At 38.9% G+C, this 25,129-nt stretch overlaps 1 protein-coding gene across 2 annotated transcripts in view; it reads left to right on the top strand.

The window, feature by feature from the left end:
* Positions 1 to 25,129, top strand: part of LOC122554281 (zinc finger SWIM domain-containing protein 5) — a 244,346-nt gene that overhangs the window by 18,708 nt on the left and 200,509 nt on the right. Inside the window, exon 1 of one of the 2 annotated variants that reach the window (XM_043699054.1) lies at positions 11,862 to 12,337. The exons of the other annotated variant lie outside the window; for it this stretch is intronic. The gene's annotated coding sequence lies outside the window, so the exon portion shown is untranslated. Of the gene's footprint in view, positions 1 to 11,861; positions 12,338 to 25,129 lie in introns of those variants that run through there. 2 annotated transcript variants of the gene reach the window in all.

Consider the following 25,129-nt stretch of genomic DNA (forward strand, 5'->3'; position numbering starts at 1 on the left):
TCGAACTCAGCACCGCCTTCCTAACCTGCAATCTTCTTCCCGACCTCTCCGCCCCCACTCCCGTCTGACCTATCACCCTCACCTTGACCTCTTTCCACCTATCACATTTCCGACGCCCCTCCCCCAAGTCCCTCCTCCCTACCTTTTATCTTAGCCTGCTGGACAAACTTTCCTCATTCCTGAAGAAGGGCTTATGCCCAAAACGTCGATTCTCCTGTTCCTTGGATGCTGCCTGACCTGCTGCGCTTTTCCAGCAACACATTTCCAGCTCTGATCTCCAGCATCTGCAGACCTCACTTTCTCCTTCAGTTACCCATAGTTTACTGCAGCCCGAACATATCACAGGGAACGTTCCAGAGTCAGGGACTGGGACTACCCGGGAAGGTAAATTTTACATTTTATCTGTTTTGTAGATAAATATTCATCCCTCGAAAAAGTGCCTCATGTATAAGTTGACCCACTAATTTCAGATTTAGAAAATTGTCTTCAGAAGTTGACCTATACGCGAATATATACAGTAGATCTAAATGGCTAAATGGGTCTGATATAGAGTCAGAGAGATTACAGAAATGTGGCTACAGGGTGATTATGAATGGGAACTGAATATTCAGGAGTTTTCAGTTTTTAGATAGTATAGACAAAAAGGAAAAGAAGGTAGGGTGGAACTGCTATTAAAAAGAAATTAATGTGATTGAGAGAATTTTGGCCCTGGTGAAATAAAATCTATAAGTGTTGAGCTTAGAAATGCCAAGGGGAAGGAAATTAATGTTGGGTTGATATAGAACCCCAAACTGTGGTAGTAATATTGGGGAAGGCATTAAAAAGGAAATTGAGGTGCAAGTACATAGATCCCTCAAAGTTGCCACTCGGGTTGATAGGGCTGTTAAGAACGCATACGATGTGTTAGCTTTTATTAGTAGAGGGATCGAGTCTTGGAACCATGAGGTCATACTGCATCTGTACAAAACCTCGGGTGGGGCTGCACTTGGAGTGTTGCATGCAATTCTGGTCACCGTATTATAGGAAGGATGTGGAAGCTTTGGAAAGGGTTCGGAGGAGATTTACTAGGATGTTGCCTGGTATGGCGGGAAGATCTCATGAAGAAAGTTTGAGGGACTTGAGGCTGTTTTTGTTAGAGAGAAGAAGGTTGAGAGGTGTCTTAATTGAGACATATAAGATAATCAGAGGGTGGACCATGAGAGCCTTTTTCCTCAGATGGTGATGGCTAGCACCAGGGGCATAGCTTTAAACTGAGGAGTGATAGATTTCGGACAGATGTCAGAGGTAGTTTCTTCACTCCGAGTAGTAGGGGCATGGAAAGTACTGCCTACAACAGTTGTAGACTCGCTATTTAAATGGTCATTGGATAGACTTATGGGCGAGAATGGGATCGTGTAGGTTAGATGGGCTTCTGGTTTCATAAAGTGGTGCAACACTGCGGGCCGAAGGGCCTGTACTGCATTGTAATGCTGTATGTTCTAAGCAATAAATTGTAATCATGGCTGTAATTGTAGACAGTTTCAATAGAGGAGGAATTATTGGGCTGTATGCAAGAAAGTTTAATGAATTAATACTTTGAAAGAACAGCTAGAGAAAAGGTCATCCGTGATTGGGTATTGTGTAACAAGAAAGGAATAACTTACAATCTAGTTATGATTAGATTACTTACAGTGTGGAAACAGGCCCTTCAGCCCAACAAGTCCACACTGACCCCCTGAAGAGCAACCCACCCTGACCCATTCCCCTACATTTACCCCTTCAACTAACACTACGGGCAATTTAGCATGGCCAAATTCACCTAACCAGCACATTTTTGGACTGTGGAAGGAAACCGGAGGACTCGGAGGAAACCCATGCAGACATAAGGGGAATGTGCAAACTCCACACAGAGAGTCGTCTAGGTGGGAATTGAACCCGGATCTCTGGTGCTGTGAGGCAGCAGTGCTAACCACTGTGCCGCCTGTATGCTTGGAACTGAAGGAAAAGTGTGGACTGTGGAAGGAAACCGGAGCACTTGGAGGAAACCCACGCAGACACGGGGAGAATGTGCAAACTCCACACAGAGAGTCGTCTGAGGTGGGAATTGAACCTGGATCTCTGGTGCTGTGAGGCAGCAGTGCTAACCACTGTGCCGCCCGTATGCTTGGAACTGAAGGAAAAGTGATTGCAATAAGATAGAACTCTCCATTAAGATATTATACTTCAATTTGCATGTATCTGCCCACTTGCTTAACTTATCCAAATAACATTGAAGCTTCTCTGCTTCCTCCTCTCAGCATACTTTCCAATCCAGCTTTGTGTCATCCGCAAACTTGGAGGGTAACGTATTTATTTCTAAGACTGATCCTGAATTTAAATAAAGCAAATTACAATGACATGAGTTGCAAGCTAACTATGATAATTGAGGATTGTTATTTAAAGGAATGATAGTAGCCAGGCAATGACAGAGAGTTAAAGAGCGCATGGATGAACTGCAACAGTTACTCTTCCCAGTCTGGCATTAAGATAAAATGGGAAACGTGGTAAGAAAATGGCTAATGAGGCAAGCTGCGAATGGTATTAACTCCACGGAAGAGGCATACAAATTGGCCAAAAAAGAAACAAGACCTGAGGATTAGTATGAGTTTCTGGCAAAGCAAGACAGAGAGATCAATAAAGAGAGGGAAACAGAGTAAATTTGCAGAGAACATACAAACCAATAGTAAAAGCTTCTCTTAGTAAATGAAGAGAAAAATATTAGTAAAGACGATTATAGGTGCCCTGCAGTCAGAAACAGGGGAACTTCTAATGGGCAGAGAGAAGACAGTATTACAAATGGTTAGCTTGACACTAGTAGTGAGGGAAAATTCTGAAGGTCATTTATAAAATTTGTATTAGAGGAGCACTTGGAAAACAGAGAGATGATCTAACTGAGTCAGGATGTATATACTAAGGGAAGGTCATACCTGACGAACCTATTGGAATTTTCTGTGAATGTAGCGGGTAGAGTGCATAAGGGACAGCCAGTCGATATGGTTTACATAGATTCTCAGAAAGCTTTGTTAAGGTCTTATGTAAGAGATCAGCATGCAAAATAAAAGCACATGGGATTGGAAGTATTCTACTGAAATGGATTGAGAACTGGTTGACAGACTGGAAACTGAGGTGGAATAAGTGAGTCTTTTTCCAAGTGGCAGGTAATGACTACTGGGGTACAAAGGAATCAATCCATGCTTAGACCCTAGCTATTCACAATATACATTAATATTTAGACGACGTAGTTTCATCATCTCTCCAAGTTTGCGGATGACACAAAGCTGGATTGGAAGGTATGCTGAGAGGAGGAAGCAGAGAAGCTTCAATGTCATTTGGATAAGTTAAGCAAGTGGGCAGATACATGCAAGTTGAAGTATAATTTAGATAAATAATGTTATCCACTGTGTAAAAACAGGCAGGCAGATTATTATCTGAATGGCCATAGATTAGGAAAGATAGAGGTGCAACGAGACCTGAGTATCTTGTACACCAGTCACTGAAAATAAGTATGCAGGTGCAGCAGGTCATGAACAAGGCAAATGGTATGTTCATGTTTGTAGTGAGGAGATTTGAGTACAGGAGTCTTGCTGCTGTTGTACAGGGCCTTAGTGTGACCACACCACAAATATTGTGTGCAGTTTTGGTCGCCTTAGCTGAGGCAGGATGTTCAGGCTATAGAGGGAGCACAGCGAACGTTTACCAGCATGATATCTGGAGTGGTGGCATTGATATATGGGGAGACACTGAACCAGTTAGGACTCTAGTCATTAGAGTTGCGAGGAGTGAGGGAGGAGCTCATAGATTAGGCATGGTGGTTGAAGAAAGGATGTTCTCAATGGCTGGAGAGTCCAGAACTAGGGGTCACCATCTGAGCATGAGGGCCTTTTAGGACAGTGATGAAGAGGAATTTCTTCACCTATAGAATGGAGCCTGTGGAATTCTCTGCAACAGGAAACATTTTTGATGCCAAGACATTTGATGACTTTAAAGAAAAATGTAAATATAGTTTTAGGACTAAAGGGATTAAAGGCAATGTGGAGAAAGTGGGAACAGGATGCTGAGTTGGGTGATCAGCCATGACCATATTGAATAGGGGAGCAGACTCAAAGCGCTGTATGGCCTCATCCAGCTCTAGCTTCTATAATTCTATTCTGGCATCCTGGGATCTAGTTGGCATTACAGGAAATTGCCCGGATATTTCCTATCCATTTTAAAAGTAAAATCTAATCTGGATTAACACTGCCCTATCGTCCTTCAGTCATCAGTAAACTGATAGTACGTTAGCCATCATATCATGTCTGTTGGTTAGACACATGCTCACCATTCTGAATGGATTCTGTCAGATACGTTCCAGAACACATCACAATTTTGATGTTGCCATGATTGCAAGTCATGAATAATGGAGGAGAGGTGAGAGCAACTGCCCATAACATCATGGCAGCAATTAATGTAAAAATAACTGGAGACAATGGAGGTCGAAAGGTAAAATCATCACTGGCCAGACTCTTATCTGATGCATAAGAGGATAGTTATGGACATTTGAAGGCAGACATCACATCTCCAACACTTTAGAACAGCAGTTGATCAAGGAAGCATCTTTGAAAATCTTTAGCTTCAATGCCATTCCTTCTTAAGGTCAAGACCTGGGCTTTCCACTGATGATTCCACAGCATTCAACTTTATTCACAGCTCCTTTGATAATGAAACAGTACGTATCAACCTGAACTGTTTCTAAGTAGCATCCAAACTTGAAGTGAAATGGCAGATAATTAGGGGCGGCACGGTGGTACAGTGGTTAGCACTGCTGCCTCACAGCACCAGAGACCTGGGTTCAATTCACGTCTCTGGCAACTGTCTGTGTGGAGTTTGCACATTTTCCCCGTGCCTGCGTGGGTTTCCTCCGGGTGCTCCGGTTTCCTCCCACAGTCGAAAGATGTGCAGGTTAGGTGAATTGGCCATGCTAGCTGAAGGGCTAAATGTCGGGGAATGGCTCTTTGGCGGGTCGGTGTGGACTTATTGGGCTCAAGGAAGCATCTTTCAAAATCTTTAGCTTCAATGCCATTCCTTCTTAAGGTCAAGACCTGGGCTTTCCACTGATGATTCCACAGCATTCAACTTTATTCACAGCTCCTTTGATAATGAAACAGTACGTATCAACCTGAACTGTTTCTAAATAGCATCCAAACTTGAAGTGAAATGGCAGATAATTAGGGGCGGCACGGTGGCACAGTGGTTAGCACTGCTGCCTCACAGTGCCAGAGACCTGGGTTCAATTCCCGTCTCTGTGCAAACTCCACACAGACAGTTGCCATTCTCCCCGTGCCTGCGTGGGTTTCCTCCGGGTGCTCCTGTTTCCTCCCACAGTCGAAAGATGTGCAGGTTAGGTGAATTGGCCATGCTAGGTGAAGGGCTAAATGTAGGGGAATGGCTCTTTGGCGGGTCGGTGTCGACTTATTGGGCCAAAGGGCCTGTTTCCACACTGAAAGTAATCTAATTTCAGTAATCTAATCTAATAATGTTGATATAACAAGTGCAGTGTAATGACCATAACAATTAAAAGAAACCTCTCCATCTCTGATTTGAATCTTAGCACTATCATTGCTAAGTTCCTCCACCACCAATTTTGAAGGGTACTGCTGCTCAGAAGGTGAATGGGATCAGCCATATAATGTGAACAAGGTTATCACTGGGTACTCTCTCAACATTGACAGAATCAATGATGGAGCAATGTTTTTCACCAGTACCCCAAACTTAAATTTTTGCCCCTTCTCCACTGGCTGCTGTATGAATATGCAAATAAACAATAACCTTTGCCTCTCACCCACTTGTCTCAACATTTAATTCTCTTCATAATGCTTTGACTAGGTGTAATTTTGACCCGTCTAATTTTTGCAGCCATCTCTTTAGCCACTGGCACGTATTGTTTTTTTTATGTTATTCTCTCTGATTCTGACCCATTCTATGATATTTTTAGCTAAAATGCGGTTGTGTTCTGGAGATTATATTCTACTTTTGAATTTTTGTTCCTGAATCTTTCCATATTGAGAGAGATTTAAAAATAAGTAGTAACCAAGGGAAGACAAAGCCCATGGGAAACACATAAAATGAAGTAAAGAAACAAGAAAGGGATTTAGCAAGAAGCATTGTTAAAGAAGTGTTGTATTCAAACATCTGAAATTAACTAGGATTTTCATAAGCTCAGAAATAAAAGTCACAGTGATAGTATGGGACAGAGTTTACATTAGAATGTAGAGAGCAGAATTAGGCAGTTCAGCCCATCGAACCTGTTTGACCATTCAGTATGGACACGGCTGACCTCATGTTGGCCTCAACTCCACTTTCCTGCCCACTCTCCTTAACCCTTCAACCCATTACTAATGAAAAATCTGCCTATCTCCTCCTCAAATTTACTTCACGTCCACAGTCTGGGGTAGTTGATTCCACAGAATGATGATGTTTTTGAGAGAAGTAATTTATTTTCCTTTCTGTTTTAAATATGCTACCTCTTATTCTAAAACTCCACATCTTTCTATGTCTACTTTGTTAATTCCCTTTCGCATCTTATATACTCAATTAGATCTCCTCTAATTCTTCTAACCTCCAGACAATATTGGTCTAAACTACTCGATCTCTCTTCCCAAGACAAACCCCTCATCTCTACAATCAATCTACTGAACCTCCTCTGAACTGCCTCCAATAATTTAATAAGGATAATATAGTAATAGGAGGAGAATTTGATTTTCATATGAGCTAAACAATATAAATTTGTAAATATATTGTGGATATGAGTTCATGGGATGCACATAAGAGGTTTTTAGATCAGTATGTTCAGGAACCAACTAGTCAACATGCTATTTTATACCTAGTATTTAACAGTGAGGAGTGATTAATTAATGACCTAATAACAAAGGGCTTTCAAGGAAGACTGACCATAACATGATGCAGCTTTGTGATGTTTAGGTGTTATTTAGTTAACTCTTAAACCAGGGTCGTAAATCTAAACAAAATAACCTATGTAAGTATGAAAGGTTAGTTGGCTAAGGCAGTTCAGAAAACTAAATTCAAATATATGTTAGTAAACAAGAAATAGCTGCCATTTAAAGAATTCGTACATAGTTTGCAAAGATTATACATTCATTTGAAGATACAAAAACCCAAAGGAAATAGTGATCCAAAAATTACTAATGAGAAGTGTTAAGGATATTATTAGTTCAAGGTATACTTTTGAACACTCTACAAGTTGTGCAATGCAAAGTGCAATCAATTGTGAAATCCTCCTGTGGTTTGCTTGCTGCCAGTAGTATGCTTGGCCATTTAAATTTTAATTCTTTTTAGCATTGAAAAAATTTCATTAGGACATCTGGCTTAGTTGCTGGCAACTTCTTCAGTTATTATACACCTTGGCTATTGTTGAGACTGGTCTCTTCTCTCCATCTGTTTGCTGGATCACTTCACTTGGACCTCTCTCTTTCTTATACTCTTGTAGTAGTAAGATCCTATTACTACTAACAATTTCCAAGTAGGTCTGCAGTCCAGATGTCAGGAATTCCTGTAATGAATTTGGTAGTAAACTGGATCTGCACGTCGTCACAACTGCTAATTTGTGCACTCTAAGTTCACGATTTCTGATGCTTCTCTAAGGTGATTGTAGCTTTTCCTTTGCGACTGTTGCCAGTTTGTATTGCCAAAAACAGGCTACGTAACATTGTGTTCTTCTTGAAATTTCTAATCACCATCTGCCATTTTCACCCCCCACTTCTCAGTGATGCAAACACAGAAAGAAACAGATAGTTTTTTGCTTCAAGTTATTTCCCAACTGAGCATTTCTCATAATACAAGCTAACTTTATGCATGGGTACAACTCTTCAAAAAGCAGTTTCTTTAGTAGTAAGTATGTGTTCAGAAATATTAAGAGTGAAATATTATCATATGCACCAGTTGTTGCTTGTTTTCCCTATGTCAGTTTCTCAATTGATTTTTGTATCTGTTTTGAAAGCAGCTAATCCATAATGTATCATTGGGTCCAATTCAAGCTTCTTTGCTTCCTGTTCTCCTGCAACTGGAAGAAGAGGCAAGGTAGTTCAGCATTTTCCTCTCCCAACAAGCAAAGCCTACTTGTTGGGACAAGTAAAATTATGTGGTCTCCTTTTGTGCTGCCAAACGTTTGCTGATTATTCCCCTCTTGCTTTTTAGGCAGAAATATAAGGAGAAAAGTTACAATTTTTTGGGCCACATTTTTTTTAAATTTCCCATTTGATGTTCATAAAGATCTTGTACCTCGTGGTTAGCCATGCTGTGAACCAACCATTATCTTCACTAAGGTGGAAAAAAGGCTATACCTCAGCAATCAATATTAATCATGAGATTGCATTTAAATGAGATAAATATGGACTCTATTATAATGGGAATTAAAATCCAGACTAACAAATAATTAAAATTAAAGTATTTGAATTTAAGCCCAGTTTCAGTGAGAGACAATTTTTCCTGGTTCCAATGTGAATTAACAGATAATTCAAGTAAAGCAGCTCAGTATTAAAATGAGTTGACTGTAGTGAGCCTCAAATCAGCATACAGTTTTCATGAATCATGGTTTATTAAATATATATTGTAAATGCTAATTAAATTATTGCTGTTTTAATTATAGAAGCATAGAATAGCTACAGCACAGAAGGATGTCAGTTGGCCTGTTGCATCTGTGCTGGCCCTCGAAGAGTAATTCACCTAGCACGCACTCTTACGTCTTTCGTTTGAAGTCCTGCATGTTGTTCCTTTTTCAGATAATGATCCAGTTCCCTCTTGAGTGCATCAGTTGAAGCTGTCTTTAGTGTACCACCAGACAACTCTTTCCAGATGCTGCAAAGAAAAGTTTTCCTTGTGTTACTATTGCTTCTTTTACCAGTTACCACTTAAATCTGTGCCCTCCAGTTCTCGATCAGCCTACCAATGGGACTTGTTTCACCCTAATATACTCTGTCCGGATCCCTCCAGATTTTGAATGCTACCAAATCTTCTCTCCACCTTCTCTTCTGTGATGGTTGACATGTTATGGGGGGGGAAGAACCTATATATGTGTATTGTGGTGATGGACCCTTTTAACAACTAATTTTTTTTCTGGGGCATGATTTATGACAAACTGAGTATAATTCAAATCTCATAATTTTAAATGAATTATTAGCTTTGTTAAGGACCACATAAAACCCCTCAAAATATGTTAAGAAGATTAGCCTAGACCCCAACCTCCTCTTGTTTTCAAAGGCAAGTGTAAGGCATTGTGTTCTGGATGCAATTCAATTGGTCAAACTACAAGGCTTGAAGCAAAACGCACTTTATTCTTAAAATACAGACAAAATAATAAAAAACTTCGCTTAACTGTAACTCTATCAAAATATTTAGCAAGATTCTATGTTAATTACCACTGATTAGCTGTTGCAAGAGAGCAGCATCCCATAATCACACCCTTGGCAGAAGCAAATTAAGTAAAATAGATTGTCTCACATACAACATTTCCAGTCCAGAAGGAAAGAACCTCAAGAAAAAATTGTGTGTGTGTGTGTGTGTGTGTACAAATTCCAAACCCAAACGGCGTCAAAAACCTAAACTGAAATCCTGGTTCTGTGGGAGCTTGGCCCCATCCCCTCATGCTGCTTCTATTGTTCCAGCTTCTTTATATAAAAAAAACCCAAGGCCTCCCAAGCTGTTTCCTTTTGTGGCTTGGGACAGACGGCTGTGCCTCACTGTATCAACCCTCCTTCGTTAACAAAAGGACAAAAACACCTCTTAAGTCCATAGTGTCATCACAGTTTGCATTTGAATTTCCACCACAATTGAGTCCAGATCATCTCTTGGAAATAATTATGGATAAAGTAGCTTTCTTCCAGTTGCTGATCCTGTGACAAGTTCCCTGGGAGATAAACAGTTTTTTAAAAAGAAAAAGTTAATTACATGGGGTTATAGACTGTGTGGTTCTGTTTTGAACAGTCTGTTTTTGAGTTTCGAACAAGCCAGCTACAGAGCAGAGAACATAGTTTTCCAATAGAATTAATATGAAAGTATGGGTGCTTCTAAAAGAGAGACTCTGAACAGTGAGTAGCCTCTGGGACAGCCATGCAGAGAAGAGAGAGGGAGGGCCTTCAAATGTAAAACTGCAAGATAAATTCCCATGTCCGTAGATCAAATCAATCCTAATGTTTTGGTTTTGAAACTTACATCAATAACATAGTCGCTACTGACACACTAAAATAATAACCTGATTTAAATAAACATAAAATTAACCGACAATAATATTTAATCATTCATTCTGCAAAAGCTTTTATTCCTCTTTTTTCCAACTTTTCATCTGTTACCTGTGCTTCTGTAATATTGGCAAATTGTTAGTTGCTTCTGTTAAACTTATGAGAAAGTGAGGACTGCAGATGCTGGAGATCAGAGTCAAAAAGTGTGGCACTGGAAAAGCACAGCTGGTCAGGCAGCATCCGAGGAGCAGGAGAACATTCCTGATGAAGAGCTTATGCTCGAAACCTCAACTCTTCTGTTCCTCAGATGCTGGCTGACCGGCTGTGCTTTTCCAGTGCCACACTTTTTTTTGACTCATTCTACCTTTCTAAAATTTTCAAATAATTTCATTTGCCTTTTCTGCTTCCATCGTCTTGACTTCAAATTTATAGTGCAGACTTAAATATCGCCAAATAATTGCCTGACTTTGGTATTTGCTTTCAATAAACTAGTTCAGGATCGTCCATACGATATCGAGCCAGAATATATAGCTGGCAAAGTAGGTCTTTCAGCCCATCGTGTCTGATTACATGTAGACCAGACCAGGTAGGGATGACTGTTTCCGTCCCTAAAGGTTATTAATGAATTAGTTTAGTTTCCCCAACAGTATAGAAACAGGCCCTTCGACCCCAACAAGTCCACACCAACCCTCCAAAGAGTATCCCACCCAGACCCATTTCCCTACATTTACCCCTAAAAGTGCACCTAACACTACAGGCAATTTAGCATGGCTAATTCACCTGACCTGCACATCTTTGAATTGTGGGAGGAAACCCACGCAGTCACGGGGAGAATGTGCAAACTCCAGTCACAGACAGTCACCCAAAGTGGGAATCAGATGGGTTTTTTCATGAGAATCAACTTCATCAGATTCTTATTTCCAGAATTTTACTGAATTCAAATTCCAATCTGCCATGGTGGGATTCGAACCTGGGTCACCAGAACATTACCTGGTTCTCTAGATTAATATTCCAGTGATAATGCCACGAGGCCATCACCTCCCCAGTGCTGTGGATGTTATATATTTAGACTTTGAGAGAGCATTTGATATGCTGCAACATGCCAGGTAGGTTAGTAAATTAGAAATGTTTGGGATTGCTGGGTCCTTGGCAGCATGGATAAGCCGTTGACTAAAAGACAGGAAACGTGGGCAGCATAGTGGCACAGTGGTTAGCACTGTTGCCTCCAGCACCACATTTTTCAACTTTCATTTTTCTCATCCAAGTCATCGGTATACATTATAAATAAATAATTGTGGCTCCAACACTGATCCCTGTAACATTCCACTAGTCACAAGTTACAATCCTGAAAATGCTGCTTGTCCCAACTCCTTGTTGAGTATTAGTTAGCCAATCCTCTATCAATGCTAAAATACTACTTTTCAAACCATAGGCTGTCATCTTACTAAGTAGCCTATTGTGATATTAATCATTTAGTTTGTTCCAAACACACTCTGCATTTAAATAAAGAGCCATTAATTTGTCTATTCAGTTTTTAACCCCTTGACCCTGTTTGCTTGTTTTTACTCATGTTTGTACATTCTGTCTTTTCCTTCCCCACTCTGTGTATTATTACCTCGGTGGCTGTCCTGCAATATCACCAAGCGTTTTGTTTTGTAAGACTGTTCTTTGCACCCCAAAATATTTTTTTTTAAAAAACTAGATTTTTTTACTTTCTACTTTATTTGTTTTTACTTTATTTTGTAATTGCTTATGTCAACTTTTAGTCAACCAGTAGTACTTCCCTTATCAGTACGCACCAATTTACAATTCCAACATGGATGTTCCAAAAGATAAACAATTCACCACTAATATCCAGTGTCAAAAAATGACAACACCGGAGGGATGTGACGATGTTTGTTCACTAATTTGGCTGAAATACAGACATTTCTCTTGGTCTCTTTATCCCTCATCTGACTTCAGAAATGTGCACTTTTGTTTACAATCGGTGCCCACATAGTGGTACAGTGATAGTGCCCATACCTCTGGACTGGGAGAGCCAGGTGCAAGTCCCACCTGCTCCAAAGGTGTGTGATAGTAACTCAGAACAGGTTAGTAAAAAAATACTTTTTTAAAAATGTACTTTTGTTTTAATATAGGAAATAGTAGAAACTTAACATTGTATGTAGTTCTGACTTGATTTCGTGTTCCTTTTACATTTGTAAATTTTGACCTATATTAATCTCATTTCTTTGCTACATTTACAAAACAAGTGTAGCATTTTGTTTTGCATCAGTGCTGAAGTTTTGTAATACCCTCTAGAATTAGGGTCAAATAGGACTCTAATTGAAATGGAGAGTTCCTCTTTTGGGAAATTGTGTGCTGCTTTGTTTTGGTGTTTCTTTTTAGTTATGACCCTGCATAAAGCTGCAATATAAACCTAGTGCACAATATTTTGTTTTGTTGCTTTTGTAAATAAAATGAATTAGAATTGAACTATTGTGAATTGTATAATTTTGTATTTCAATATTTGTATGCCACAGTTCAGATCAAAGAGAAGCAGATAGGTGTTTTGTAGGTGAAATGAATGCTGTTTCATATAGTCCTGGAGTTCATGCAATGCTTATGCTAAGTGAGGTTCGACTAGTTAATTCAGAGCAAGCATATTGGATCTTGGGTATTCGTACAGTGTGGAGGAACGGAACGCAGAGGAAAAGAAACTGTTGGCAGTGCTAAATAATACAGCTGTTCTATTCTTTATTCTGTTTTCCAGGCCATCTGCCTCTTTTTGCTTTTGTCAAATACCTCTTTTTGTGGGTTAGAATTAGAAGTAAACAAAATGGAATGCAGTGTTCATTTAAACTATGTTATGCAATTTTTTAAAGGGGTGTTAGTTCTTTACTAGCACCATAAGAACAGAATAATTAATTTCATCAATGTAAATAAGCTTAGGCAAAGCTAAAAGAAAACAAAATCTTTCAATCTCCAATCTCAGTGTAAAGTATCCTTTCGAATCAGCTTGGTTGACATACACAAAAATGCGATCCATCTGTTTGTTACTGTCCTGAAGATGCTTCATATTTGATAGTTCTTGGAGAATTAGGGTCTTTTGTTTTAAGAACTGTGGAAAAATTGATTTATTCCAAGTTTTGTGGAAATGTCTGGTGTGGCTTCTTTGAGAGAGATCCATGACAGTCACCATGGATATTGCATTGCTGTTTAAACAAGGCTTTCTCGATAACTGCTTGCTTTGATGTAGATCCTTGCTGGTGCTGTTTAAACAATGACTGGAAGGAGAGTTTCATTTTTTTTATATGGAGGGTAACAAGGGCAACCCAGCTATTTGTCCAATTTCTGAAATTGAATCTCCTTTTTTGCCTTTAGAGCGAAACCTCTTTGTTCTTCTCTAAGAGTGATTGCAAAAACTTCTCAATACTGTATTGCCTGAAGACATTACAGAAGAACCACGTGATTACCATAGTGACTTGATCACACTTGCCAGAACATCATATTTTGGAATATTCTATGCTTTATCCTTTTTACCTTCTTTAACCAAAGTGTTCTTTATCAGCAAGCCAATCTCAGTGGAAAAATCTACTTTTTTTCCCCCCTGAAGAATGAACGTGTGTGTGTGTGTGTGTGTGTGTGTGTATTTTTCAGAATATTTTGAGGGATAAGCATTTATAGTTCAATGTATCAATTGTGAATGTTGACCGTGTGTTGTATCTTCATTGAATAAGTTTTTTTTATTTTAAAAATTATTAATTGTATTTATGAAGAAAACTGGTAGATCTTTTCATGTTAATCCTAAAATAAAATAAGGTACTTAAAGATAATACCACCTTGATAACTGGATAAAATAATTGTATTTTGTATTGTGACCCATGGAGTAGTGGGACTTCAGAAAATGTGCACTCACATAATGTCAGTTCTTTGGCTTCTTTTTGGATAATGCAGTTGGTTAGTTTAAGGAAGATTACAGAGTAAACCCAAGAGTGTCTCCAAGAAAACAAAGGTAAATACGAATGTCATTTGTTCAACTGACTAACATTCAAGTTTTTTAAAAACGAAACATTTCTGTGGAACTTTGTTGCTTTTATGGTAACAAAAACTTAGCAGAGATGGTGAAAAGTGCACTCTTATCGGGCTTGGGGTAAGAGTAACTTTATACATTGATTTATAATACCTACACACAATGTATAAAGAACAAATTTATCATTTTCGAGAGTGTGGTGCTGGAAAAGCACAGAAGGTCAGGCAGCATCCGAGGAGAAGGAGAATCGATGTTTCAGGCATAGGCCCTTCATCAGGAAGGAAGAGAGGACCTGGAGAGTACAGTGAGAGAGGGACTCACTGAGGTCTTTGTAGATTGCCATTCTTGGAAGAGGCTTCGCACTAAGGTTGAAATCAACTAGGAGAAAGTGAGGACTGCAGATGCTGGAGATCAGTGTCATAAAGTGTGGTGCCGGTCAGGCAGCATCCGAGGAGAATCGATGTTTCAGGCATAAGCCCTTCATCAGGAATGACCCTGGATCTCTGAGCTCCAGCATTTGCAGTCCTAGGAGAAAGTGAGGACTGCAGATGCTGGAGCTCAGAGATCCAGGGTCATTCCTGATGAAGGGCTTATGCCTGAAACATCGATTCTCCTCGGATGCTGCCTGACCAGCACCATACTTTATGACACTGATCTCCAGCATCTGCAGTCCTCACTTTCTCCTAGATTTGTCATTTTGTTTTATGCAATGCTGTGTTAAAGGAAGCTTCATTAGCTTGGGTTACTTATGACTTTACATACAGAGTAGAGACCCTTTTTGCAGGATGACACGAAGTTTGGTGGAGTAGCAGAAAGCATAAGGGACTGTTAAACAATACAGGAGAATATAGATAGACTGGAGACTTGGGCTGAAAAATGGCAGATGGATTCTAGAGTGAATTATATAATGAACAGAAGAGCCTTGGGAAAAGTTGATGGGCAGAGAGATCTGGGAGTGCAGGTCCATTGTACCCTGAAGGTTGCTGCACAGGTGGGTAGAGTGGTCAAGAAGGCATATAGTATGCTTGCCTTCATTGGATAGGGTTATTGAGTATAAGAGCTGGCAAGTCATGTTAAAATTGTACTAGACATTGGTTCGGCCGCATTTAGAATACTGTGTACAGTTCTGGTTGCCACGTTACCAAAAGGATGTGGACGCTTTGGAGACGGTGCAAAGAAGGTTTACGCGGATGTTGCCTGGTATGGAAGGTGCTAGCTATGAAGAAAGGTTGAGTAGGTTAGGTTTGTTTTCATTAGAAAGAAGGAGATTGAGGGGGGACCCGAAATAAGGTTTACAAAATCATGATGGGTATAGACAGGGTGGATAGAGACTAGCTTTTTCCCAGGCTGAAGGATTCAGTAACGAGAGGTCAGGCTTTCAAGGTGAGAGGTGGAAAGTTTAAGGGGGATACACGTGGCAAGTACTTCACACATAGGGTGGTGGGCCAGCAGAATTGGTAGAGGTAGGCACGATAGATTCATTTAAGATGTTTCTGGACAGATGTATGAGTAGGTGGGGAGCAGAGGGATTGAGATGCTTAGAAATTGGGCGACAGGTTTAGACAGTAGATTTGGATCGGCTCAGGCTTGGAGGGCCAAAGGGCCTATTCCTGAGCTGTAAATTTTCTTTGTTCTTTGTTCTCTCTCTCTTCTATCTTCAAAGCAAAAAAGCTCAATAATATTGTAATTTTAATTTTATACACGAGCAATTCTTTGGCAGTGAACTTTTGAATTAGTGTCAAGTTAGTGACAATGTTTTGCTGTGGGTTCATTCACACTGGAAACTGGGATGAGACTGGCCAGTATTGTTTAATTGGGGTTTTACTGCCAACAGGACAGGAGATTTTCTTTTTGGTTATTTCTGGATCAGATGTTTCTCTGAACCCAGGGATGAAAGATCAGTATGCAGTTCCACTTTTCCTCCACACTACCATGCTGTGATCTCCTACTTTTTACTTCATTTTAAAAAATTCTCTGTTAATGCATAATTTGCCAACCTAAATTGAGCTGGCATTGTAGAGTATCTAGTGGGTGAGAAATTCTTCCCAAAATAAAAGTCTCCTACATGTGTAATCAGCAATGGAAACATATTGTATAAAAACCGTAACAAGGAAATGTGGAAAAGAACTACTTTATTTCAAAACAAAAAGTAAAGCAATAAGTGTTGGAATAGCCTCTTCTCAGTTTTTTTTTACCCTCTCCTATTCTCCTGAAGTTGCTGAGTTAAACTAGATAGTAAGCTTGGATATCAAAGGCAAGTTACAGACTACTCTTACCTTTTTGTGACGATACTAAATAACCTCCCAAAATATTAAAAACCTTATCCATGATGTGTCATTAACTTCAATAAATCTGATCTATCATGGTTAACTTGTGCTCTTACAGCAAATAGAATAGACACAAAATGATGTCTCATCATATTTCAATAACAATGGTATTATTAGAGAAAGGGGGGATAGATCTGTTGATTCTCATGGCGAGAGAATTACATGGTGTAGTAAGTTTTAAATTGAGTCAAAAATATTCAACAATATACACACATATCTAACTGTTGCCTGTGGTACTCGCACACAAAGACACATGAACAGACATACATATGGATACAACCAGTATGCAATTAAAAGCAACATATCACAGGTGATGGCAATCTTAAAGTGCTGGAAAAATTCTGGCAGTATGTGTGAAGGGAGAAACTGATTTAACATTTCAAGTCTAGTGACTTTTCTTGGGAACAACTAGTACATCAGTTTAGGTCTTTGGTTCAACATGTCATTTATACAACTCAAGCAAGCAAAATGAGTAATAGGCTTTATAAAATTGAAATTGGTGTTTTCTTTTCAGCTAACTTAATGGGTAAACACATTGCAGTGTGCAATACTGAGCTGCAGAACCCATGTTTTTCACAGATTTTTGTCTTTTGTGTTTTGGTCCTAGACTGTACTGTCTCAGCTATGAGAAGAAGTGCTGCACTAATCATCACCACATTTCCATCTTTGGATATTGACCTTGTTGCATAATGCCAATGGATATGGAGGGAGTTTAGCATCAGGGTTGGCACAATGCTCCCAGTGTGAAATAGCCCCACTAAGTATTGACCTCAAATAAACTATGACTTAAAAGAGGTGCTGTTGTATTGATGATGCCTGTGGAAACATGGCCCAGCATGAGTCACTACATTCAGTACATAAGAGGGGAAATTTGGAGAAAGAAGGTGAAATAGTTTGGTGATTTTCATTCTAACTTTGGATCAGCTGTGTATGCTTAGCTGGCATCTGCACTATTTGCATATTTGTGTTCCTTATTAAAATTCTGCAACCTGCTTTAAGTTGAAATTTTGACCTACATAATGCAAAATCAACAGCCTGTAAATAAAATTGTTAATTTGAAACAACACCCTCTAAAGGAAGATTAGAAAATGTAGGGTTTGTGTTGTGGTCAGGTTAGACTTTAAGCAGTTTGGCAAAGTCAAACAGAAGAGAATTGGCAAACCGCATTTCTTGGATCAGTTGCCACTAACAGCAGCATACTGTGTTGATTCTTAGGCCAATTGAGTTAGTGGTTTGGCTGAAGAAGGAATTTTCTAGCGAAATGAAACTGCCTTGCATTCCAAACAAGCAAATGTGGTCCGTCTGTCTGTTGAGCTGGAGATTTAAGTGGTGAATAAAATAAGGACTGGATGTTGTTTCCTTTTCTCCCTTTTTTAACCTTTTCTGGGACATGATATTTATTAGAATAATGTTCAATGTTGTAGAAATGCAACTATTTTGGAGTTGTGGAATTACAGAAAACTGAACTCTGTTTTGCTTAATTCTTTTTGGTTGTAACTATTACAAATGAATTTTATTCAAGGAGAAAAATGTAATTCTTTATGTTCAAGTAGATTCAGTCACTGCATTACTGTGATCCTTGGTTTAATGCTTAATTCTTAAATGACTTCCTCTTTCCTATGCTTAATTGGAAACTGTACAGTAACATGGTTTCTTATATATGTTAGTTCATCTGTCCAAGTCCTTGCTTTAGGACATTTTGAATATATGTGACATCTGGTTTGTATTGCAATTGTTTTTAAACCAAGCATCAGTAAAATGATTTGAAGTTCACAGGGTGTCAATTATTTTTCTGTTTTTGCCTTTCGACACTCAAATGGCTACCATTGTCAATCATCAGGAGAAGGAGCCTCAGAGTTCATCTGATTTTACCAAGGCTGATACAGTAATTAAGATCCCTGAACGGCTTATAAACCATGCAATAAAATGTGGCATTAGACTCGAGGAATTCCATATATTAAAAATAAAATTTGTGTTGCAGACGTTTCGTCCCCTTTCTAGGTGACATCCTCAATGCTTGGGACCCCCCTGTGAAGCGCTTCTATGTTGTTTCCTCCGGCATATATAGTGGTTTGTCTCTGCCGCTTCCGGTTGACAGTTCCAGCTGTCCGTTGCAGCGGTCGGTATATTGGGTCCAGATCGATGTGCTGATTGATTGAATCTGTGGATGAGTGCTATGCCTCTAGGAATTCCCTGGCTGTTCTGTTTGTCTTGTCCTATAATAGTAGTGTTGTCCCAGTCAAACTCATGTTGCTTGTCATCTGCGTGTGTGGCTACTAAGGATAGCTGGTCGTGTCGTTTCGTGGCTAGTTGGTGTTCATGGATGCAGATTGTTAGTTGTCTTCCTGTTTGTCCTATGTAGTGACAACCGGAAGCGGCAGAGACAAACCACTATCAATGCCGGAGGAAACATCACAGAAGCGCTTCACAGGAGGCTCCCAAGCACTGAGGATGTCACCTAGACAGGGGATGAAACGTCTGCAACACAAATTCCCTGCTTGGCGAACAGAACCACAACAATGAGCACCCGAGCTACAAATCTTCTCACAAACTTTTGAATTACAAATAAAATTTGACTTGCATTTTAATTCTTTAGCAGTGGGCGCAGATTCAGTTTAGACCATGGCTGATGGGTATCTCTTTTCTCTTGTTTGTACTCTAGATCCTTTTGATATCCTTATTAACAAAAATCTTATCAATCTCTGTTGTAAACTTTTAAAATAGACTCAGCATCTCCAGTGTTTTGGGGAGCAAATTTTGATTTAGATTTCCATTTCCCTTTTGTGTAGAAAAGCCTTCACCCACCAAAGGAAATAGTTTACTTAATTAAATTCTTCAATTATCTCTTGCAACTCAATGTAACATTCCCTCAACCTTCTAAATGTAAGTAAATGCAGTTTGTTCTTGCAATTCAACCTGTTAAATAGTGGTATTGTTCTGGTAATGTATATTGAACTGCAACTATTGTAGGTTTGTTTGTTTGTTTGTTTGTTTACTAAGTTTGTCACTTCCCCCTTTATAACTTCCCGGACCTATCTAAACAATTTCTTGTGCTTACTAGTTTAGCATAATCCTCCAACTTTGATATGGACTCCTCTGCCTTTATCCAAGTTACTAAAATCCTTAGTGAAAATCTGAAATCTCTACAAAGGCCTGGGGAAATACATTAGTCATATCATGCCAATCAGAATTTTAACATTATCTCTACTCTCTGTCACCCCATTGCAAACCAATTATTGATCCATATCACAAGATTACTTCCAATTCTATTCTAATTTGTGCTATAATGACTAGTGCTAAATTAATTAAATATCTTCCAGAAGAAGAGACAACATCCATACTGGTGACCACCACTATTTTAAAAAAAACAGCAAGCATAGTCAGGCATGACCTCCTTTATAATAATCCATTCTTTAAATTGATTGGTTGATGAATTGGGCAAGTTTTGAAGAATGTATTTAATCTGTTGAAATTGAGATTTGTCCACCTCCTTCAAATGGTGAATGTTTTATGAAACTAGTTTTGAGATTGATCCTTTTCAGTTTGATTCTGTAGTGTACCTACTTTGACATCTTTCTCTGGAGTGTTTGCCTTGACTCACAGCCAGTACTTTTGCTTCTTTAAGTGCACATTTTTTAATGTTGCCATTCACAGCCATTGGATGTTCTGTGCACTTTAAAGCCATTTAATACTTATTGAGGTATTTTAATTTAGAAAATATGACAGCTAGTTTACACACAGTATGGTCACACTAACAAGAATGTGATAATGACCAGTTAAGCTGTTTTTGATGTTATGATTTGGAGATGCTGGTGTTGAACTGGGGTGTACAAAGTTAAAAATCACACAACACTAGGTTAAAGTCCAACAGGTTTAATTGGAAGCCCACAAGCTTTTGGAGCGTCGGTCCTTCGTCAGTTGGTAGTGACGCTCCGAAAGCTAGTGCTTCCAATTAAACCTGTTGGACTATAACCTGGTGTTGTGTGATTTTTTAACTTTTTGGGTGATGTTGATTGAATCAAAAGATTCTGGATTCAAGTTTCATTTTAGAACTTGAGGTTTGTATACATAGTTTAGACTAATACTTCCATACAGTACTGAAACAAAGCAACATAGTTTAAGGTGTCTTATCAAAGTTAAAAGGATCTGTGTATCTTGAAGATGGGGATAATCGAAGGGAAGAGAGATTGCTGTTGACCATTTGTGACATTTAAATTCATTAACAAATGTTGATGTAAAGCAGCGACCAGTTTCAAAAATGGGGATCTATGAGCAGAATAATGTATATTGTGGCTCCATGATTTGCAAGTTTTTTTTTAATTCGTAAAAGATGTAGAAGTAGTACTGAGTAGAAAAATGAGAACATCACATCAAACAAGATGTTGAATGTGTTGCAGGATCCCAAAGTGTTGAGTTATTCCTGGCCCCAAACAGCTGGAATGGGAGAAATCAGCCACACATACTGATGTGAGCACATTTCACCAATCAGAAGAATGAATGTTGGGAATTGTGCATCCTCATGAATCAGGCTATGAAAGGCTTCTTTCGCAGACCCAGGAAAAGGCGAACAGTAAATGGGTTACAGAGTCATCTTTATCACAAAAACCGAAACATAGAGTTCAGTAATGTGTATTGAATGGCAGAACCGTCTCAATGTGCTATTCAATGACCTACTCCTGCTCCTATTTTTTACGATATTATTTGTACACTACATGAAAGAGATCAGCTGAAAACCAGACAGTCTGTCGGGTAAACCGGATAAATGGTCACCTTCGCTATGATTCAAACCTTGATCGTCAAGATTTGAATCATACTTTTAATGTAATATATAAAATTCTGTCTTCTGTAAGTATGCACAGTGTATTCTGGACATTTTAAATTAGTAAGATTCAATTTAATTAAATTTGACTGAAGAAACAAATTTAATATTTAAAAAGCATTTTTGGTCAACACAATAACACCGCTTGTGTTATAATGAAGTCTTTATTCCTTAATGTTGCTTTTCTCTCAACACTTTGTATTGACTGCTTGCTTCACTTGCCCTCCCCCACCGTAGATTTGTTTTGATTCAAGATCCTTATAATTTAAATAATGTTTGTCAAACTGATGTATCATTTGAATGTGGCAAACCAAAGCAATTAGTATCCACTTTGAACATTTTCAACAACAAGTTTTCTGTTTTGAGCCGTGTTGTTAATTGACAGTGCTGCCACAGACTGTGCCACCAAAGTACCTATCAACTTAATATAATCTGTTCAGTTGGAGAAGCTCAGTATTTCTCCCTTCCCTAGAAATCAGTGAAGGTTGCTCCTTAATTATTTGACTACTGATGCTGTATTTTTTAAAAAAAGCATTCTTAATATGATATGGGGACATCTAGTAAGACTCTCATTTGTTCATCTCTAATTGTCCTTTAACCACTTTGCGCTTCTCAACCATTTCAGAGGAAAATTCAGTGTTAACCATATTTCTGTAGGTCTGGAGTCACATGTAGGCCAGGTGAGGTAACTACTATCTACCCACAAGCCTACCTTCACTGATCAGTTGGCATTCCTACAACTTGTGCTTCAAGATTGCTTGTATTGGATAACCTAATAAACATGACCTGAGTAATTTGCTCACTGTGCAAGATTGATGCTGGAATAAGGTGCACCAAAAGCTTCCTGATAACGCTGATCAGATAATTTAATGCTGTCCATCAGCAAACTCCTGAATGGGCTCAAGGTTATTACTTTCAGCTCTGAAAAGAGCCCAAACTTCTGATTATCTTGGAATGGTAAGCAATCTGAAAAATTTAAGCAATGGGTGTGTTTCATGCAAATATGCATACCAACAGCAGTGGTATTTGCCACTAACAGAATGCTACTGTTGAGCCAAAAAGATATTCTGCATATCACACAAGTGAGTAATACAGTATATATAAATTTAAGTGCCGGCGTGATGTTGAATATGTAGGCCAGACATCCCAATGACTGGCAGGTTATATCCAACAACATGTACCTTCACAAAAGGCAAAGTACTGATTGTATCCAAATAGCTTGCCTGTAAAACTCTCCATACCGTGTCCAACATTAGATTGATTGATTCTACAACTGGAAATATTTGTTAAATAATCAGGAATATGCTAAGAATTTGTCTTTCACAGACCAGGAAACAATGAATGTTAAGCAGGTTATAGGATGACTTTAACACAATAACTAAAGCATAGAGGTCACTTACGATCATTGAATGGCAGAGCAGGCTCAATGTACTCCTGAATGACCTACTGCTACTCCTGTTTCTTACGATACGTGGAAGAGATCAGTTGAAAACTGGACTGTCTGTCTGGTAAATCAGATAAATGGCCACCCTAACTATGACGACTTTGATCAAAGAAAGATTATACTTTTTACGTAATATATAGAGTTCTGGTCCAATTAAGATACATTTAGGCTCACAGAATGGCACACTTGCATGAGCTAGAGGCTGCCAATATGAATATATAGGGCCCTATTCTTTGCAGACAGAACCTATACACAAATTGTACCTGTTAAAACTTACCAAGATAGTCGGCAGTCATTTCCTGGTTCATTCCACTGAGAAATACTTGACCAATCAGAAACAACCTGCCTGGATTAAATCTCAACAACTTTGCAGTTAACAGTCGGTTATCGTGGAACTGGTGCATTTTTCATTGCAATGCGTATACTAAAGTCCATTGTATAGGAAATCAGAACTCTCTCCTCATAACAATAAAACATTGTTCCCCTTTTTATTGGTAACTGTGTGAATGTCATGTTGAATTCAAAACAAACAGGCTTCACAAAATTTGAATTTTGTTTCAGCGATACTCAAGTTCTACACTACCAACTGTTCAATTTAGCAGCAAAGTTGGATCATTTATAAAAGGTTGGCGAGAATGTGTAAAGTAAGGATGCTAAAATACTAGGTGGTAAGAAATAGGCCAGGTGTTGAAACTTCCAGATTCCTTTAATCAGAGTTAACAAATCCAATGTGGGAGCAGGTTCCACTCCTATATTTTCATTGCTTTCATAGAAGGTTTTGTAGAAGAGATCTGGCAGTTACTTCAACACAATTAACTTGTTAATGTAAATGAGTTCATAAATGATTTACAGTTACATTAATTTATTAGCTGCATGATTAGAAAATGCAGGGTAGAATGTACCTCAGCAGTGCATAATATTAAAGTGAATTGGCTTTGGGGATTATATAATTGGATCTCTGATATATGATGATCTTGCAGTAAATTGTGTTTTGAAGTGACAGTGTTCGATATTGTAAGAGCAGGTTTGAGGTTTTAGGGGCATATTGCCTATTAATAACTGAATTTTAGCTGAGCTTTGTTAGTCTAGACTTCAGAAATCCCCTTGCAGAGTTCTGTTTAATATAATGTCAAACCACCATCCTTTCATCTGCCTAGATTGATTGAGATTGCAGCCTCACATTTGGAGTTAGAAAGGTCTTAAGTCAAATGAGGGTAGATAATTTAACGAGCACAATTTATAATACTGTACTGTTAGACCAATGTGGGCAACAAAAATGTCACAATGCAGTTATAGAGCTGTTTTTAAAGTTGTCAATTGCAATATGGATTAGTGTAACTATTCCAAATGCTATCTAACTTAGAATTGTTTGCTGCTAGTACGAGTTAGAACAAGTTGACCATTCTCTATCATAGGAAGGTAGGAACAGCTGAAGGCCATTTAACCCATTTAACCGATTTAAGGCTGTTGTTTTATATGATCATGGCTGATTGAATGCTTTTTACCTACGTTATGGCCTTGATAATCAGAAGTGTATCAATCCTGACTTTAAACATTCCCCAAGACTGAGCTTCAATAGACTTCAGAGTGAAAGGGAAGGCTGGTAGGTATAGGGAATGCTGGATGACTAAAGAAACTGATGGTTTGGTTAAGAAAAAGAAGGAAGCATATGTCAGGTATAGACAGGATAGATCGAGTGAATCCTTAGAAGAGGGAGAAGTAGGAGTATACTTAAGAGGGAAATCAGGAGGGCAAAAAGGGGACATGAGATAGTGTTGGCAAATAGAATTAAGGAGAATCCAAAGGGTTTTTACAAATATATTAAGGACAAAAGGGTAACTAGGGAGAGAATAGGGCCCCTCAAAGATCAGCAAGGTTGCCTTTATGTGGAGCCACAGAAAATGGGGGAGATGCAAAATAATCATTTAGTATCAGTATTTATTGTGGAAAAGGATATGGAAGATTTGGACTGGAGGGAAATAGATGGTGACATCTTGCAAAATGTCCAGATTACAGAGGAGGAAGTGCTGGATGTCTTGAAATGGTTAAAGGTGGATAAATCCCCAGGACCTGATCAGGTGTACCCGAGAACTCTGTGGGAATAGACAATAGGTGCAGGAGTAGGTCATTCAGCCCTTCGAGCCTGCACCGCCATTCAATATAATCATGGCTGATCATTCCTAATCAGTATCCTGTTCCTGCCTTATCTCCATAACCCTTGATTCCACTATCTTTGAGAGGTCTATCCAACTCTTTCTTAAATGAATCCAGAGAATGGGC

The sequence above is a fragment of the Chiloscyllium plagiosum genome, chromosome 11, assembly GCF_004010195.1.
Source record: "Chiloscyllium plagiosum isolate BGI_BamShark_2017 chromosome 11, ASM401019v2, whole genome shotgun sequence".
Taxonomy (NCBI): domain Eukaryota; kingdom Metazoa; phylum Chordata; class Chondrichthyes; order Orectolobiformes; family Hemiscylliidae; genus Chiloscyllium; species Chiloscyllium plagiosum.